The 18998-nt window shown below is 41.5% G+C and overlaps 1 non-coding gene across 1 annotated transcript; it reads left to right on the forward strand.

Annotated features, from left to right (window-relative positions):
• Window positions 1–2382: 2382 nt before the first annotated feature.
• On the forward strand, window positions 2383–2459 carry Trnas-cga (transfer RNA serine (anticodon CGA)). Its single transcript has one exon. It is a non-coding gene; the product is annotated as a tRNA-Ser (tRNA).
• Window positions 2460–18998: the final 16539 nt, after the last annotated feature.

Here is an 18998-nt window from a genome sequence, read left to right on the forward strand (position 1 = left end):
GTCCGTTCTTCAAAATCTGTGTTTGTAATTCGTTTTTAATGTTTTATATTGTACTTTCTGCAGATCTGGTGATAAGTAAAAAGAAAAATTAGATCCGACCGAAAACAAGAAAATTATCGCTTCCGATTGTAAAACTTCAGGCATTACAGTCCTTGGTCGAGCATCTCCAGTCCCCTTCATCAGCACACCACCTAAGGGCGGGCCGGGGATTTCTTTGGCTCTTCTACCTGCAGGACAAGTCGCGGAGTTGCTAGGGGGGATTAGTGGACCCTTCTTCTACCTTTTCCGAGTACAGATTTCACTGGGTGCAGTTTACAGGAAACCATTCAAAGTGCTGCCGGCAGCGGAGGATTTAGTAGGTGCCTAACAATCGTAGCACTGGTCGCACGGGTAGATCAAAGTGCTGCCGTCAGCGCCAGAACGGCATCTTAGTGTGTTCTATTCAATTCACCTCCCGCTCCTGGGTTGGCCAGACGCGACAGCGAAATATCGTGGCACACAGGATAAGCCAGAAACAGGGAAGAACAGTGTTTCCAAGGGCTAGAGAAATTAGCTAGAAAATCATACATTACTATTCGCACTTGTTAGAAGGTCCAGAGAACGGCACTGAAAAGTGCTTTTCTGGACAATACTAACTAAAGAAATGTTTTAGTTGAGCTGAGAAAGAATCATCTGTTGAGGCGACTCATTTTATCGTCTAGGTATATCACCCAGAACTACATATTATATAAGGAAGTATCCAGTTACCTATGTGTTATTCCAAGAGTGCTATTATGTATCGTGTGTACAGGCTAATGTCATTGTTTATTTCAATTGTTCTTGTGCAGATTGGAGTCTAGTAAGAAGGTATTAGCTGACGCAAAAAAATCAAATGGCTCTGAGCACTATGGGACTCACCTGCTGAGGTCATTAGTCCCCTAGAACTTAGAACTAGTTAAACCTAACTAACCTAAGGACATCACAAACATCCATGCCCGAGGCAGGATTCGAACCTCCGACCGTAGCGGTCTTGCGGTTCCAGACTGCAGCGCCTTTAACCGCACGGCCACTTCGGCCGGCTAGATGACGCAAAATGATGTGAGACTGTGTCTTGAAATTCAGCCATTATGTCGTCCCAGGCCATTAGTGAATCTGCAGAACCAAACTGGTTTCATTAATTCCAGTCATATTTTTATTTATGAGTGTTAGTAGGCTCAGCACCCAAAAGCTCTAGCAAGGTTGACCCCTCATGTCTCTTGCTCACACATTGTGTTTCAGACTCCTGCGCACACTCACGTCCCCACCACCCACGACAAAAGCATTTAACTGAAGGTAGTAAGTCTCCCTCACAGATGACTACATAGAGACTTCCTGGCAGATTAAAACTGTGTGCCCGAGCGAGACTCGAACTCGGGTCCTTTGCCTTTCGCGGGCAAATGCTCTACCAATTGAACTACTGAAGCACGACTCACGCACGGTACTCACAGCCTTACTTCTGCCAGTACCTCGTCTCCTACCTTCCAAACTTTACAGAAGCTCTCCTGCGAACCTTGCAGAGCTAGCACTCCTGAAAGAAAGGATATTGCGGAGACATGGCTTAGCCACAGCCTGGGGGATGTTTCCAGAATGAGATTTTCACTCTGCAGCGGAGTGTGCACTGATATGAAACTTCCTGGCAGATTAAAAGTGTGTGCCCGACCGAGACTCGAACTTGGGACCTTTGCTTTTTGCGGGCAAGTGCTCTACCAACTGAGCTACCGAAGCACGATTCATGCCCGGTACTCACAGCTTTACTTCTCGCAGTACCTCGTCTCCTACCTTCCAAACTTTACAGAAGCTTGTCTCCTACCTTCCAAACTTTACAGAAGCTTGTCTCCTACCTTCCAAACTTTACATAAATTTCATATCAGCGCACACTCCGCTGCAGAGTGAAAATCTCATTCTGGAAACATCCCCCAGGCTGTGGCTAAGTCATGTCTCCGCAATATCCTTTCTTTCAGAAGTGCTAGTTCTGCAAGGTTCGCAGGAGAGCTTCTGTAAAGTCTGGAAGGTAGGAGACGGGGTACTGGCAGAAGTAAAGCTGTGAGTACCGGGCGTGGGTCGTGCTACGGTGGCTCAGTTGGTAGAGCACTTGCCCGCGAAAGGCAAAGGTCCCGAGTTCGAGTCTCGGTCGGGCACACACTTTTAATCTGCCAGGAAGTTTCATATCAGCGCACACTCCGCTGCAGAGTGAAAATCTCATTCTGGAAACATCCCCCGGCTGTGGCTAAGCCATGTCTCCGCAATATCCTTTCTTTCAGGAGTGCTAGCTCTGCAAGGTCGCAGAAGAGCTTCTGTAAAGTTTGGAAGGTAGGAGACGAGGTACTGGCAGAAGTAAAGCTGTGAGTAGCGGGCGTGAGTCGTGCTTCGGTAGCTCAGTTGGTAGAGCACTTGCCCTCGAAAGGCAAAGGTCCCGAGTTCGAGTCTCGTTCGGGCACGCAGTTTTAATCTGCCAGGAAGTTTCATATCAGCACACACTCCGCTGCAGAGTGAAAATCTCATTCTGACTACATAGAGCTTTATTTATTACTAGTGTCAGAAGGAGATCCTTGCTCAACAAAAAGTTTCCGAAAAGAAATAGGGAAGGGTCATAATTTTCATTGCCCCCCAATAAATCCAATTTCTACCGTTTTCCAATAACCTGTGCGACTCCCAGTGCCTCATGTATTTCAATCGCCGCCGTACTTGTTACTCACAGAAAGGGTTTATACGCAATTTATAACACTACCACTCCTACTGCTATACCATAACCTTAATGTTGTAGGCAGACCGTATAATGAAACTATCTTGTTAAATCTTCACTTATAACTTCCGGGCTGATAGGCCGTGGTCGAAGTATAAAACGTTTCGTCTCCGACTGCGGGAGACATCCTCGGAGGTAAAGCGGCGAACTTGTTAAAGCAATTATGGTATAAAACAGCAGTGCAGTGTTACCCTCTCAAAGGAATTTTGTTGTGTTGACCGTTATGTACCTAACGGAGATGACTTGTCGGAAGTGAAAGTCAGAATTACGTAAATATTTGAACAGTAACAAATAATATTTTATCTACCCACACTGTTCAAAGAATAAAGAAAACTGTCGCCAGCCTATTTAGGCAAGAGAAGGATTCTTGTTCAAGAAAATAGATATGAGTAACTTTAATGGATAGACGCAGCATATACTTTATCACATAAAAGTGCAATGAACTCTGTCACTATCAGATGTTGACGTTAAAGAAAGTGCTAATAGTTATAAAAGAACAAAGCTATTTGCATAAGTACGACAAATAATGACATACACTTTTGCCTTCAAGGCTTGGTCAAACTGAATGGTTTCAATAATATTACTATTAAAGTGCACTTTAGAATCATAAATTGGACATAGATTTAGTATCACTTTTCAAACAAATGCCGGACATTTACCACGCCGGACATTTGCCGCGCCAGACATTTGCCACACTTGCCCTTGCGCCAGGTAGGATCCCTCAGGTAAGGCACGCCCTTCCTCGAACTACTTCTGTCCGCTTTCAAACCGCCGTCTCCACATCTTACTCGATACAACCAGTACGTAAGGGGCCTTCTTCTTCGACATCTTGGCCAAATACAGAGCTTCTTTTCCGAAATCGAAATATTTATAACTTTTGGGAAACGAAAGCAATACCGACGATTATGTCAAAAAAAAATGTTCAAACTTGTGTGAAATCTTATGGGACTTAACTGCTAAGGTCATCAGTCCCTAAGCTTACACACTACTTAACCTAACTTATCCTAAGGACAAACACACACTCCCATGCCCGAGGGAGGACTCGAACCTCAGCAGGGACCAGCCGCACAGTACATGACGTCGATTATGTCAGTATGTAATAAGTTCTGACAAGTATAAATATAGATCCCTCTGTCTGTACGGTACCTTCCTTTCACGCTTACTGATTGCGATAGAAACAGTCCATCGCCATGGAAGCAAGGAACGATCTGAAGAGAATGCGAATGTACGCTTATCATTTCTTTTTGATCACTGCATTTGTGCCTACTTTAATTACTACAACTGCGTGCTCAAAAGACAATAAGGAAAGAAGAAATTAGTATGTGAATGTTTGAAAAGAAGAACGACATACTCCATATTAATTTACTCTCTAAAATGCGATATCCCTTGCGGCGAAACATTAGTTAGTAAAGTGTAGCGGGAAAATGTTCAAAACATGACTGAAAATACGTTCACTAAATAGAGATAAGAACATCTATGATTGACATGTCATCTAAAGTCCATGAAAAATTTTAAAATGTTAGAAATAAGGAAATGAAGTAATACAGAATGCTATGCTTGTAACGTACGTTGTTGTTCTACATTGTTTAGCTCTGGTATTTACAGGGTCACAGAGAAAGCATCCTAGGTTTTGGAGGGAAAAGTCGTAATTGTAATGATCTGCACTACAACAGAAACAAGAAGCATAACTTAAGGAAAATTAATTTAATGTGTGTTCCAGCCCATGAGCGACATTCAAGCAGATAGTTCCTGTGACTTAGTATGGGCAGAGGCTATATTCGACAACCGGAATAAATTAATAACTGGCTCTCTGTACCGACCCCCAGTCTCAGATGAAACAGTTGCTGAACAGTTCAAAGAAAACTTGAGTCTCTTCACAAATATGTACTCTACTCAAACAATTGTAGTTGTCAATCTACCTTCCGTATGTTGACAAAAATACATTTTCAGACCCTATTGTATATAGAAAACAACTTCCGTAATTGTTCTAAATGCTTTTCTTACATTTATTTTGAATAATTAGTTCACGAGGCCATTCAAATTGTAAATGGTTACGAAAACACACTTGACCTCTTAGCCACAAATAATCCTGAACATCACGACGGATACAGGGATTAGTGAACACACAGTCGTAGTGAGGCTCAATTCCGTAACAAAGAAATACACCAAAACTTAATGCGAAATATATTTATTTATAAAAGCAACCAAAAATTCGGTTGACGTCCTTCTAAGAGACGGTCTCCAATCCTTCCAAACTATGTAAGTGAAGACCATATGTGGCTAAAGTTCAAAGAAATAGTGTCAACAGTACTCGAGAGATTCATGTCAAATAAATTAATAAGAGACGGAACTGATCCCCCACGGTACACAAAACACGACAGAAAGCTGCTGCAGGAGCACCGAAAAAGGCAAGTATAATTTAGACGAACGCAAAATCTCCAAGACTGGTGAAGTTTTACTGAGGCTCGAAATTTGGTGTGGATTTCAATGCGAGATGCATTTAATAGTTTCCACAACGAAACTATCTCTAGAAATGTGGCGGAAAATCCAAAGAGATTCTGGTTGTATGTTAAGTAAACCAGCGGAAAGGCTCAGTAAGGGATGAGGAGGAGGAGGAGGAGGAGGAGACAAGGCACCCAACCCTTCGTAGCAGGTAAAATCGTGGCAAATGTTCGGCGTGGCAAATGTCAGCACACCATTCAAACACTTTCCTATCTGACACGAGATGTGAATAGAGTTCATTGCAAAATTATAAACTGGGCGAAGGTTTAGTCTTTCTTTTACCAACTACTTTTCTAACTGACATGGGAATAAAAAAAAAAATCACTGGCAAACTATTTCCCACTGTCCTCTGAATAAAAGAAGTTACTGTTTTCATAGAAAGTGGTCTTTGTGTTAATTGTTATCTATCATGAGCACAGTGGACAAACTGTGGATCCTGTTACACTATTAATATGCAATTTCAATACACAAGAGAAACAATCACTTAGCAAGCATGAGTCTGGGTCCGGCACACAGTTTTAATCTGCCAGGAAGTTTCATATCAGCGCACACACCACTATAGAGTGAAAATTTCATTCTAGAAACATGAGTATATAACTTTCTACAATTGCAGTTCTCAACTTTTACTGCTGTGAGTCACAAAATTGACATACTTGTAAGATACTGACTCACCTTTTGCAGTGATCATTAACTAAGCAAAACTTTATGAGCCTCAATTTAAAGAACTTTTAATTGTTTTGAAGTAATAGAAAATTATTATAATGCCTGTTTGAACTACTCTACTGCTTTATATTCAATTATTTAGTTTTAGTCTTTGGAAAGCAGTTCTGATTGCAAGATTACTTTCAACAAACATCATTTACTTCAGCACACTCTCTTTCCATATTAACTTTAACTTTCTTTTTACTATATTCAAGAGGCATTAATTAGAAAAACACTGGACTTTAATATTTTTTCAATAAGGAGACTCGGTAATCACTTTAGCATGGGAAGAATCCTAAATGGATATGTGACAGAGGATAAATCAAGGGAAGTTTTTGTAAATAGTCTTTTTTTTTACCTTATAACTGAAAACAAATAAATCATCCACATGAGCTGATCCTACACTGCACATTTCTACAATTCTTCTATTCCGTTATAGTGATTGCGCAATATGGTGGCGAGTGCATGTTGGTAGGTGGATTTGCAGATACAAATGCTGGACTCTGTCATTTCTTGGTAGCTATGAAAGATACCAATTCCAGAATACTTCAAGCTATTTATCCATCCATCCGAGGCTTTGGCACATTGGAAAACGGCACGAAAAGCCTCTCTCGGCACCAGCACAATACACAATTTTTACATGAGCAGTTGGTCGGTAGGTATCTTGTCCCAGACTAACTCTTGGTTCCACCTTTCTATCCATGCCAACCACATTTTGCGCGTGCTGCACGATTCCATTCCCGAGAGGAACCACACTATGTTTTATATCACAAAATAGTTAAAAGACCTTAGCGAAGGTCAGAAATTTACTTAACAACAAACAGTCACTTTAAATGAAATAGATCAGTTACACATATTGGTATTTCTACAAAAAATTATTCACACAGAAATTACAATTATATATAGTAAGTTTAGTCCCCTCCAAATGAGGCAAAGACTTTAACTGATAGAGACACTACCTTACATATGACCAAACCATGACATCAAAGTTTTTACAAAGGAAGAAAGCAAACACTCTTATGGTACTAATACAGTCAAATAATATTTACAACAGTTTAACTACAGAATGTTAAATAAACAAAAAGCACAATAAATCAGTATAGCCTTAGAGCTACGGTGTTACAAATTATGTCATTGAATTATTAACGATATTAGACATAATTCGCTTCACTATTTGCTCCGCAGGAGTGAAAGTGTCCATGCCTTCTTCTGCTAATTTGTAAATAATGTAGCAATATCCTACGATGTGTCGTGTCCACACAGCTGCGAGGGTGTACATTGGTTTGGAAAACGTAAGACTTTAGTTTAATTTACAGACATTACTTTAATCACTAACAGAAAAATAGAGAAGCAGTAATCCTTCTCAAGGTCCTGGAAGACTAGAGCTTAATACGACTTTAAGTTTAATGTGTTTGGACATGTTTTTTCCAATTTGATCAAAACCTTGTGTGACAGGAAATCCAAGAGACGCGAGGTCCTTAGAAGCCAGGTTGTAGTGTTTATTAGAGAAATAAGAATATATGAATGCATGAAACTATAGTCCGATTAAAATTAAACGATAGTTAACGTATGTCACTTGCCGATACAGTGTTGTCACATCCGCTGCCGGCTACCGCTTGGTTATAGGCGACCCATCAACATGGCGAATCACTTCATATATGCTGTTAATGAGTAACTCTTCGCGATGTTAGAAACGGCCGCCGTGAGGTATGACGGAAATGGGACTTCCTGTGTCGAGAGCTGATTTGAATTGACCAAGGACTGTACTTCGGTGGACGACGGGTTTTGTAGCCGTGAATTTAAACTCATGTCCTTTCCTAACCACAACTTCGTAATGTATGATGTATAGGCGAAAACGGCGATCAACAATCTGAGGTAGAATTAAAATCGCGATTGCTTTGTTCACGACGTTGAAGGCTAACCTTTACGAGCAAACTGAAGACAGAAAAATTTCATAATATATTTGCCTGTATAGCCATCTTCCACTGCAAAATTCCAGTTTTAGCACTAAAAGTAAACTGTAATTTCTCGCTTTCATTGCCTGTCTGAAACCATCCTTACACTGGTTACAGGGGATGCAACGTTATCAAGCAATGAGAAGTCCTGGTTGGCACTTGGTTGCTCATTATAGGCAATTTTGCTCAAAAATCGGACACAGTCAGTAGGATTCGAACCTTCGACATTCTACGTGTGCAGTTTAGACGCTAGTCACTACCCTATGTCATTACGCTGTGGAAGGTTATTTTATTTATGACTCTGGTGTCCCAGTAGCAACGATTATTTGACAGCCTTCAAAAATTCGGTTTCACGCAATGTCGTGCGAAGCTTATCTAATGTAAGCCCTCTCTGTGAGTATAATCCAGTAGTGTTTGGCTTGTGCCATGTATGAAACGTGTGTATTTCGCTACCATCGTTATGTGTGTGCGAGCGTGTGTTTGTTGTTTTTCGTTTGGTTATATTGTGTGATGAAATACGAAATAAAAGGGCCACACTCAGGATTCGGGATCCAAACACATCAAGAAAGAAAGGAATTGGGAATGAACTAATTGTTGTGGCAGTTCGGCAATGGTGGACGGATCGGGAGTGACGTTGAGCGCTCTCACGGGAGGAAACTAATTCCAAGGCGTGAAGTGTCACCTAACAAGCAATTTTAATCAGACTGTAAAAGTAGTTAATTGTATATAAATTATTAACTGAAAATTATCCTGTATTCGGAGCGAAGTTGAAGAATCAGCCGGCGAGCCACCATTGTCTGTGACGAGCTGAGCTGCATAAAAGCGATTAAATGAAGACATTAGTCATTTCCAATTGAGGAATGACAGCTCTCGCCAGTAATAGACTTCGAACAAATAGGGGTGGCTGACTGTCAAGCGCAACTTCGATCAACGGAGGATTCTAGGTGCGACCGCTTGTTGTCTGGTGTCTACTGTTCACAGTTGTGCGAATGGGCGCCTTCGTATGTCTGCCGAACGGTTGAGGCAGGCGTGCACGAGGGTAGCTGACCCGTCTGAGTCTCGACAAGGGGGGAACACCTGGCATGTTTCGCTACCCTCTGACGTCACTGGGCGAGGCCCCCCAGGATACAGCAGTGAGCGCTGTGACGTGTACCGCCCCAGCTGCCGTCTGCAGCGCAACGCACACGCATGTATTACGTGGGACAAGCGAGGTATGCGGACGTACGTACTAGCCTCTCTTCGGTAATGAACCTGGTGTTCGACACACTCGGTGTCTAGCAGTTAGTTTTCAGTGTTCGCGGCTGCGGAGCGATGTGTTCAGCGCCCACGCAGAGGTGTCCACCTGTAGTTTGGCGTTGTTCCGGTGCGGTTATTTATGTAAGTGTCGCATTTAGCCTTTGCGCTGCTTTATGCTCCACGCAGCATGCAATTTGCGTAACTGCTCTGAAACGGGAGTTGTTTTCTTATTTATCGTAGACAGATTTCTGTACAAGAATTGCGAATAAATTTTCCACAGTTTAGTAGAACTTGTGAGCAGCCTTCCCCAGTTAAGTGGCATTTGTGAGCTGCGCTGACTCAGACTAGTCGTATGATTTATTCTGCAGCCGTCTTCCACATGAAATTCAGGTGCTTTCGGCACATTAAAGATAATCAGTCACCCTAAATAACCTCATACTGCTAACTGATGCCAGTAACTCTTGTGTACTTGTACGACTGTTAATGTTTATCTCGTACCCAACAACTTACAGCTGCATTGAGTAAGTAAATATTTCAATTGAATTAATTAATATGACAATCCGTCGGCCTATCAATATTTATCTTGACTGGCAGCCTGGGCAATCTCTTCTTATTTATATCGTCTGGGATATAAGTGTTGTGTCATTCAGTTTACGTGTGGTAGCGCAGCTTCCCTGTCGTCATTACTTCGGGTGCAAAATTTTAAGGACGGTAGTTTTTTTAGCCATGATTCGTAAGGTTTATCCGCCAACTTTACAGACAGTCGACAGACATTTGACTATTAAAATACGTATCTCCCACTATTTGTCAATAGACGCCATGAAGTTTTCAGTCTAATATTACAGTCGCTTCCTATAATACAGTTCATCGCTTGAGCAAGAAACCTTTTCACATAGAAAGATCATCTCCAAAGTGCATTAGGCTCTTCGCTAAGCCAGTAATGAAATAAAAACAAAACGTATGAAAAGCTAAACGTTTCTCTCCAAAAGGTAAATAAACCACTTACGCAGACGAGTACCTCAACTAACCGTACTTGAAAGGTGACAGTAATCAACATGGGCACTAGGACATCGCCACCGTACACTCGAAGGATGGAAACTGGAATCTGGACAGATGATTCGTGACTCATGTTGATTCAGAGACACGACATACCTTGTCTGGCCGCCGAAGTGTCGTGATTTTCGTTGTATTATGGGCTGACGCTGTCCATAGACCAGAATGGGTCCGCAGCGGCCAAACTTTCGTGTACACCATGTCACTGAGGCGTGATAGTGTGATACACGCTTTCTGACATTTTTATGTAGCTTAATTTCTCAGCAGTATAAATAGGTAATTACGTATATATTATTTGGTATATGGTAAACTAATATCAACAAGTTACAAACTTTACAAATGAAAAATTAATCCAACAAAAAGGTTATTGCAAATCACTAATTCAACGAAAAAATAACTGTGACACAACATTTCACATTCACAGATCAATATCAGTATTCAGTATCCCATCAACATCTTCAGATGAAGTGTCTCTAGTGTAGCTTGCTTGGAGTAATCTAAGATCAGGTTGGCCTATGCGTGGAGCCAAGAAGTGCGAGTTTCAGCGTTCCGTTTGTAATTAATACCGCATTATTTAGATGTACTGCACATCTATTTTGTTGGTATTCCTGCTCCTGCAACATACTGATGCAGCTGAGTAAGCTGGGGATTGTGCGGCAGCGCGTAAGATAACTGCATATGTTTCCCAGGCAGTTACTGCCAATTTACTTAATATATTATTTCTAGTATTTAGTTCCTGTTCCGTATATGTGCAATTGTTTCTTATCTGCCAGGCAACTGTCGCGAGTGATGTCAAGCTATTTTTGCATAGTTGTTGTGGTTAGTCTGTTTCGTACAAAATGCAACATTCAGATTTGTGTCTGCTAGGTGTTCACTGAGGAAGGAGTTTCTGTTTTGGATGAAATTGGACCCAATCACAATGTTTTATAATATTAATTCAGCTGCTTAAAATATGACGTCTGAATGAATTCGCCTTCAGGTAGATGTTTTGTTGGATGTCTATTCCAACGTCATCTGTATAGCTGAAATTTTGTGAGATCGTTGATAGGAGGTATGAAGTGAATAGATATAAGAAAATTTAAATCGGAGCATAATGATAGCCTATTTTTTAATAAAGAATGAATTACTAGATTGTTTGCTATGGTGGCTCTGATGTATAGATTCCTTATAACTTCCTCCATGAGCCTCGTACAGGGGTGGACAAAAATAAGAAAACACCCGAGAAACTATGCCTAAAGCGGTGTAAGAAAACGGTGACATTCAAAACCGCTTCCAGTTGTCACTGAATGGATAAGTATAGGTCCTGCTTGGTTGTAAATGGAATCTTGTACCATTCTTCCTGAAAAATAGCGGGAAGTTCAAGTAACGATGATAGAGGCTGATAGCGATCGTGCATTCTTCTCTCCAAAGAAAACAACAAAGGCACAATAATATTGAGACCCAGTGATTGTGGTGGCAAGAGGAGATCCGATAATTCATCCTCGTACTCACAAAACCAGTTCTGGACGATGCGAACTATGTGAACAGAGGTCCTGTCTTCAAACACACCATCACGATTGAGGAACTGGCATTGTACCGTGGGATGGAAATGCACAGCCAAAAAGGTAACATAAACCTTGGCAGTAATGTCACCTTGCAGAGTAACCATGGGGCCCATGGGTTACCATGACATGACTGGCCAAATCATCATTGAACGCGCACTATGTTTCACTCTTGGCAGCAAGCAGCCTGCATCGGCCAGAAGTTTGAAACTTTCTTCCATTGCTCCATAGCCCAGTTTTCATGGCTTCCACACCACGTTTCCACGTCGCGGGCATTTGCATCACTGATGAGTGGTTGCGGAATTCCTGCTGGCGCTGCAATCCCCTGCTTATCGAGCCCCTTACTGTTGTTTTGCTATTGACAAGTTTCCTGTCTGCGACATTCAGTTCTGCAGTAGGTTTTTCAGCTCTCTTCCTTGTATTTTTCGTCTCAATCCTCTTCAATGGCCGTCTGTCATGTTAACTCAATGCACAGTTTCTTTCGTTCACAAACAAAAATAACTGATACTAAATACAGGGAAATCAATGAAAACGCAGCGAATTACTGTCCAGTTACACTACTAATTACGTGTTTTGAACTGCCGGAGAGGCTTACATGTAATGTAATAAGCAAAAATGTGGTACTGTCATTTCTCCTGAGCAAGCCGTCTTTAGAACTAACCGCAGTGACTGTGAACAGGTCCTAGGTTTGACAACACACTTTCATTCAGGATTCCAGAATGGCCTATAAACAGCGGTAGATCCCGTTGATTTGACTGCTGCTACGACACTGTGTGGCTGAATGGACACACACTGACGCTACAGAGAAACATTTCCTTTCAAAAAACATACAGTAGTTGGATAAAAATGTGGAAACACCAAGAGAAAGGAATGCGTGAACATAAATGCAGACCGAGCGATGTGGCGCAGTGGTAGCACACTGGACTCGCATTCAGGAGGACGACGGTTCGATCCCGCGTCCGACCATCTTGATTTAGGTTTTCTGTGATTTTCCTAAATCGCTCCAGGCAAATGCTGGGATGGTTCCTTTGAAAGGGCACAGCCGACTTCCTTCCCCATCCTTCCCTAATCCGATGAGACCGATGACCTCGCTGTTTGGTCTCTTCCCACAAACAACCAACCAACCATAAATGCAGATGCTAGCCAGGCTTGAAAGTTGCGCTGTTGTATTTGACACACCCTGTTTATACCGCATACAGGGAAAGTGGAAACAATTGCGCATATACGGAACAGGAACTAAATACTAGAAATAATATATTAAGTAAATTGGCAGTAACTATCAGGGAAACATATGCACTTATCTTGTTTCTTATCTGCCAGGCAACTGTCGAGAGTGATGTCAAGCTATTTTTGCATAGTTGTTGTGGTTAGTCTGTTTCCTGCAAAATGCAACATTCAGATTCAGTGAACACCTAGCAGACACAAATCTGAATGTTTTTCCACTTTCCCTGTATGCGGTATAAACAGGGTGTGTCTTGGAACACCGAAAACTTCGATTACCTTGGTTACGAAAGCACTTACCATATGAGCACCAACAATTTGCCCATGTTCGAAGTCTCTTAGCGCTTGTATAATGCACTCATAACTACTCCGAACACTGCTCTAGGAGCGACTGTCACTTACAACGTATTGAGAACATTGCACAGGAACCGTTCGTAGTCAAATAAAACAGCGCAACTTGCAAGCCTGGCTAGCATCTGCATTTATGTTCACGCATGCCTTTCTCTTGGTGTTTCCACATTTTTGTCCAACTGCTGTATGTTTTGTGAAAGGAAATGTTTTTCAGTAGCGTCAGTGTGTGTCCATCCAGCCACACAGTGTCGTAGTCAAATCAACGGGATCTACCGCTGTTTATAGGCCGTTCTGGAATCCTGAATGAAAGTGTGATGTCAAACCTAGGACCTGTTCACAGTCACTGCGGTTAGTTCTAAAGACGGCTTGCTCAGGAGAAATGACAGTACCACATTTTTGCTTATTACATTACATGTAAGCCTCTTCTGCAGTTCAAAACATGTAATTAGCAATGTAACTGGACGGTAATTCACTGCGTTTTCACTGATTTCCCTTTATTTAGTATCAGTTATTTTGAAAACTACATCTACATCTACAAACATAGTCTGCAATCCATCGTAAGGTGCGTGGCAGAAGGTACCTTGTTCCACTATTAGTCATTTCCTTTCCTGTTCCACTCGCAAATACAGTGAGGAGGAAAAAATAAACTATCTATATGCCTCTGTGAGAGCCCCAACTTTTCTTATCTGATCTTTGTGGCCCTTACGCGAAATGTACGATGGCGGCATAGAATCGTTCGGCAGTCAGCTTCGAATACCGGTTCTGTAAATTTTCCCAATAGCGTTCCTCGCCTTCCCACCAGGGATTCCCATTTGCGTTCCGTAATACTTGCGTGTCGATCGAACCTACCGACACCAAATCTAGCAGCCGCCTCTGCATTGCTTCGATGTCTTCCTTTAATCTGACCTGCTGGCGATCCCAAACACTCGACGGGTACTCACGAATGGGTCGCATTATGTCCCTACACAATCCTACATGCTCGTTCCACATCATATCGCTTTGCAACATTACGCCTAGTACTTAATCGACTGTGAGCAAATCAAGCAGTACACTACTAATGCTGTATTCGAATATTATGGGGCTGTTTTTCCTACCCATCTGCATTAACTTACATTTTGTACATTAAGAGCAATTACCAGCTAAAATTTTTGTCTAAGTCATCTTGTATCCTTCTACAGTCACTCAACGACGACGTGTTCTCACACACCACAGCACCATCAGTAAACAGCCGCAGATTGCTGCTCATACTGTCCGTCAGATCATTTACGTTGTGTAAATATCAAGAGCAGTCCTATCACACATCCTTAGGCCACTCCTGACGATATCCTTGTCTTTGATGAGCACCCGCCGTCGATAACAACGAACTGGGTTCTGTTACTCAGAATTCTTCGAGCCACTCACACACCTGGTGACCTGTTTCATATGCTCGTACCTTCGTTAACAGTCTGCAGTGGGGCACCGCTGCCTGTTGCCCTTCATCAATGATTCACAGGATGTCATGAGAGGAAACGGCAAGTGCGATGTTTCCTAAATCCGTTGTGATTTGTGGATTAAAATCTGCTCAAGAATTCTGTAGCAAACCGATATAATAATATTGGTCTATAACTTGGGTCGGATTTTTACCCTTCGTATATACTGGAGTTGCCTGCACTTTTTCTCAGCTGCTTGGGACTTTGTCCTGGGTGAAAGACTTGAGAAAAAAGCTAAGTGTGGGCCCACATCGGCAAAGTACCCTTTGTAAAACCGAATTGGGATTCCGGTGTTTATTTGCTATCAGATCTTACAGTTGTTCCTCTGCTCCAGGAATGATTATCATTACGTCTTGTGCGACCGCAAAATGAAGTTATGTTTCTACGATCTTGCTGCGCGAACGATTTCTTGAACGTGAAATTTAAAACTTCTGCTTTCTTTGTGCTATTTTCTGTTGCCATACTAGACTGGTCAAAGACTGGCCGGATGAAGCCTTCGACCCGCTTAGCGTTTTTACGTAGCGACGGAATTTTCTAGGGTTCTTGGCAAGATTTTTGCTATGGTATGACGGCGGTAATTGTTGTACGATTAGTGCATCGAGTTTTTTTACAGACACACGAATTTGTACTACCTTTTGCCTCTCGTTATTTACGCGTTCACTTTTAAACCGAGAGTGCAACAGTGTTTGCTTCCGCAGCATTTTGGAAATTTTATTATTAAACCACGCTGGGCCTTTCCGTCCTTAATCCATTTACTCGGCATATATTACTCCAGAGTGCGATTTACAAGCTCTCTAAACTTTGCCCATAAATCCTCTACATCCATCATACTGGAACTAAATAATGTCCGTTCATTGTCTAAGTGGAATGCAAACAACGGATAATCTGATCTTTCTACCAAAAATACTCTCCTAATATTCTTCATTGATTTATTAACTTGAGTTACCATTGTCGGTACGACATCATGATCACTAATCCCTGTCTCTATATTGCCACCGTCAATGAGGGCAAGCCTGTTTGTAGCTACGAGGTTTAAAATATTTCCATTCCGTGTGGGCACTCGAATTAGCTGCACAAGACAGTTTTCGGAAGAGATGTTCAAAAGTAATGCACAGGACTGCGTGTCCGTATCCCCTGCAATGAATCCATAGATGTCTTAGTTTATACTCGATAGATTAAAGTCACCTCCACCTTCTCAGTTTGGGTATTTCCTCGCTACTGAAAAAATAATTTCTTTGAATGACTCTAAAATTGCCACGGCGTAATCGGGACGCCAGTAAAAACATCCAACAATTAATTTGATTTCCCTTAGACCTGTTATCCGCGTGCATATTCGCAGTCGTATTCAAATTCCTCCTCAATAGAGACAATATTTTTGCAAGTGTAATGAACATTTTCTTTCCTACGGCGTTTGATCTGTCTTTCCGATATACATCCCATAACTCTATTAATATTTCAGAGCTTCCTAGTTCGGGTTGCAGCCAACTCTCGATCCCGAGAAAAATTTGAACGCAATAAATTTCCTGGAGGCAGTGAATTCGGAAACTTCGTTACGGACACATCAACTATTTCCCGATAAAATTTCGACACTCGAAGCAATGTGCTCTTGCTCTGTGTGTGTCGATAAGCGACTGGTTATCAGAGCACCCGAAACTATGGCGACTCGCATTCGGGAGGACGAAGGTTCAAACACGCGTCCGGCCATCCAGATATAGGTTTTCCGTGATTTCTCTAACTCTCTCCAGGCAATTGCCGGGATAATTCCCTTGAAAGAGTACGGCCTATTTCCTTCCCCATCCTTGACACAGTCCGAGCTTGTGCTCCGTCTGTAATGACCTCGATGTTGACGGGACGCTACACACAATCTTCCTTCCTTCCTTCTAACTATCGCTTAGCTTGAAATGGCTTGCCATCATAGTATAAATGTAGACATGTTTAAGCTTATTTTCACACAGCCACCGCGCTACACCAAAGGTCCCTTATGGTCATAAATATCTACAAGAACTCATTAATTTATTACCCATCAAAGTAAATACGGAACAAATGATAGTGAGAACCTGGGTTTTCAGAGTGTGTTTTGTGAATTCCAGGTGACATAAAAAGTTTTTTCAGCTCATTTTAGAAACTCCTTGGACGTGCACAGGATGCAATGATGATAAGGATTTGACTGCAAACGCAGGTCACGATACAAAGCGTTTTCGTTCTCCGAGAACAACCATGAGTTTGCGACTTGCTGGATGAAAGAAAGATAGAAATTTATTGTGGCGCATTAAGTATTAACTTTGTAACAACGGCTAGTGCTGAAAAACTGATTAAATGTAAATCATCCACACCTCACAGTATACAGTTTACGCGATGTCTGTTCTTCTACTGATGTATGCATCCCATTCTACTTTTACAACAACGCCTAGCATGTTAACTGTTACCACATTAGTTAAATTGCTACAAAGATAATAATTACCAAAGTCACAATACATTACCTCTCAGTCGGGACTGGGTAGAACATTTTACATGTTTATTCTTATACTATGGAAAGGGTACATCCTTGGACATGAGCTACTATTCTAATTATTGTTCAGTTAGACCCTTCCCATATCTTACTAGGTTTTAATACAAATTTATAAAGTTTTTGAACAGTACTGGCGATTGAAATTAAAACACCAAGAAGGGCAGCAAATAACGAAATTTTACATGCTGTGCATATACTGTATAACAGGAAGAGCAATCGACTAAATCGGTTGGTAATTTGGGGGCGTACAGAATGCGAAATGTAGTACATGTCTGGCAAAAACAATGGTTCTAACCCAGCTGGGACTGAGTCGAACAGAGCTTCGATGATAGAGTTGTATATCTATGAGAATTCTGGCTCGAAGAGCATTTTTTTAATTCCATTATTTAAAACCAAGATTTTAGCTTACTGTATCCCCTGTTCAAAAGTTTATCAGTACCCACGAACGAAATTTCGATTTTATTTAAAAAAATAAAGGAAATAATAGAGTTTTTCTTTAAATAAGTTGTCTAAGATCATGTTTATCTACACTCGCAAACGAAATTATCGTTTATTTAAAAATGTAAGAAATCTAATAAACGTTTTCTTTATAAGTAAGTTCTGGCAAACCTTGTCTATCTATTCCAATTACTGAAATATTCAGTTAAAAACTCAAAGGTACATTTCAGCTATAAACTTTTTAATTTTTAAAAATCAAAATTTTTTCTATATAAATAAATAGTAAAAATATGTACTCCAATGCTGAGCTATTTCAAAACAGAAAATTATTGCAATGAATAACATGGATGTAGTTACATGGATTTAGAATATTATTGTAAAGAAAAAGGTTATTCAAATGTAACTATACAAGATCTCTTGGGATTTATTGATTATTTTAATATGAAAGAAACAAAGAAGAGAGAAGTAAGATATAAAACTATAAAAGAGCTTCGAACAATTTGTGGTCTTGAGTTATATTGCTGAAGGTACAAAGGCAGGGCATAGCCACCATCCTGTACACGTCAGAAATGCAACGCCTCGTGTCCATATTACTGCCTGTGATCGTTTTGTGTATTCAGTGGCATCACTTTACACCATGGCAGGTTCTGGGCTTGTGTGAATAAGACGAATTCAATTTGAAGACGTTCTTTCTCGCTGGCGGCTCCACGCATGTCGATGGATGCTATACGCAGAACTAGCCTTGCACGAACAGACGATATGGGACCACTCTTGTATCCAGCTTGGTCGTTTGGAGCGTTTGGAGCAGCACTGTCAGCGCGCCTCTCTGTGCTACAGCTTCAAGGGAAGCTGCTACAATGGTTGCGTTGCTTATAGTCCGTGGCACTTCTGATGTCACCGCACTGTACATGTGGATACTTGTTTTGCTACAAACAAGGCCATTCCATACTCAAGATACATGACATAGCTGTATTATCCTACGCGGCCAAGCGAACGCAGAGTTTTTCCTCTGAGGTATTTGTCACGTGGCGCTGTTGAGATCCTACACGACGTTTAATTGCCCTCCTCATCGCATCGATTCCATTTTCTCCTGGCAGCCGTGAGGCCAAAATCATCGCGAGCAGCAGACTGTAGAACGATAAACTGCAGTCTCCGTACGCCACGAACCTGCCGGAATCGAATTGCGACACCTGCTTCTTCTTCTTCTTCTTCTTCTTCTTCTTACACAAGGGGTAACAGGATCTTTTCACAAACAAACAA

Source organism: Schistocerca serialis, chromosome 3 (assembly GCF_023864345.2).
Source record: "Schistocerca serialis cubense isolate TAMUIC-IGC-003099 chromosome 3, iqSchSeri2.2, whole genome shotgun sequence".
Classification (NCBI taxonomy): Eukaryota; Metazoa; Arthropoda; class Insecta; order Orthoptera; family Acrididae; genus Schistocerca; species Schistocerca serialis.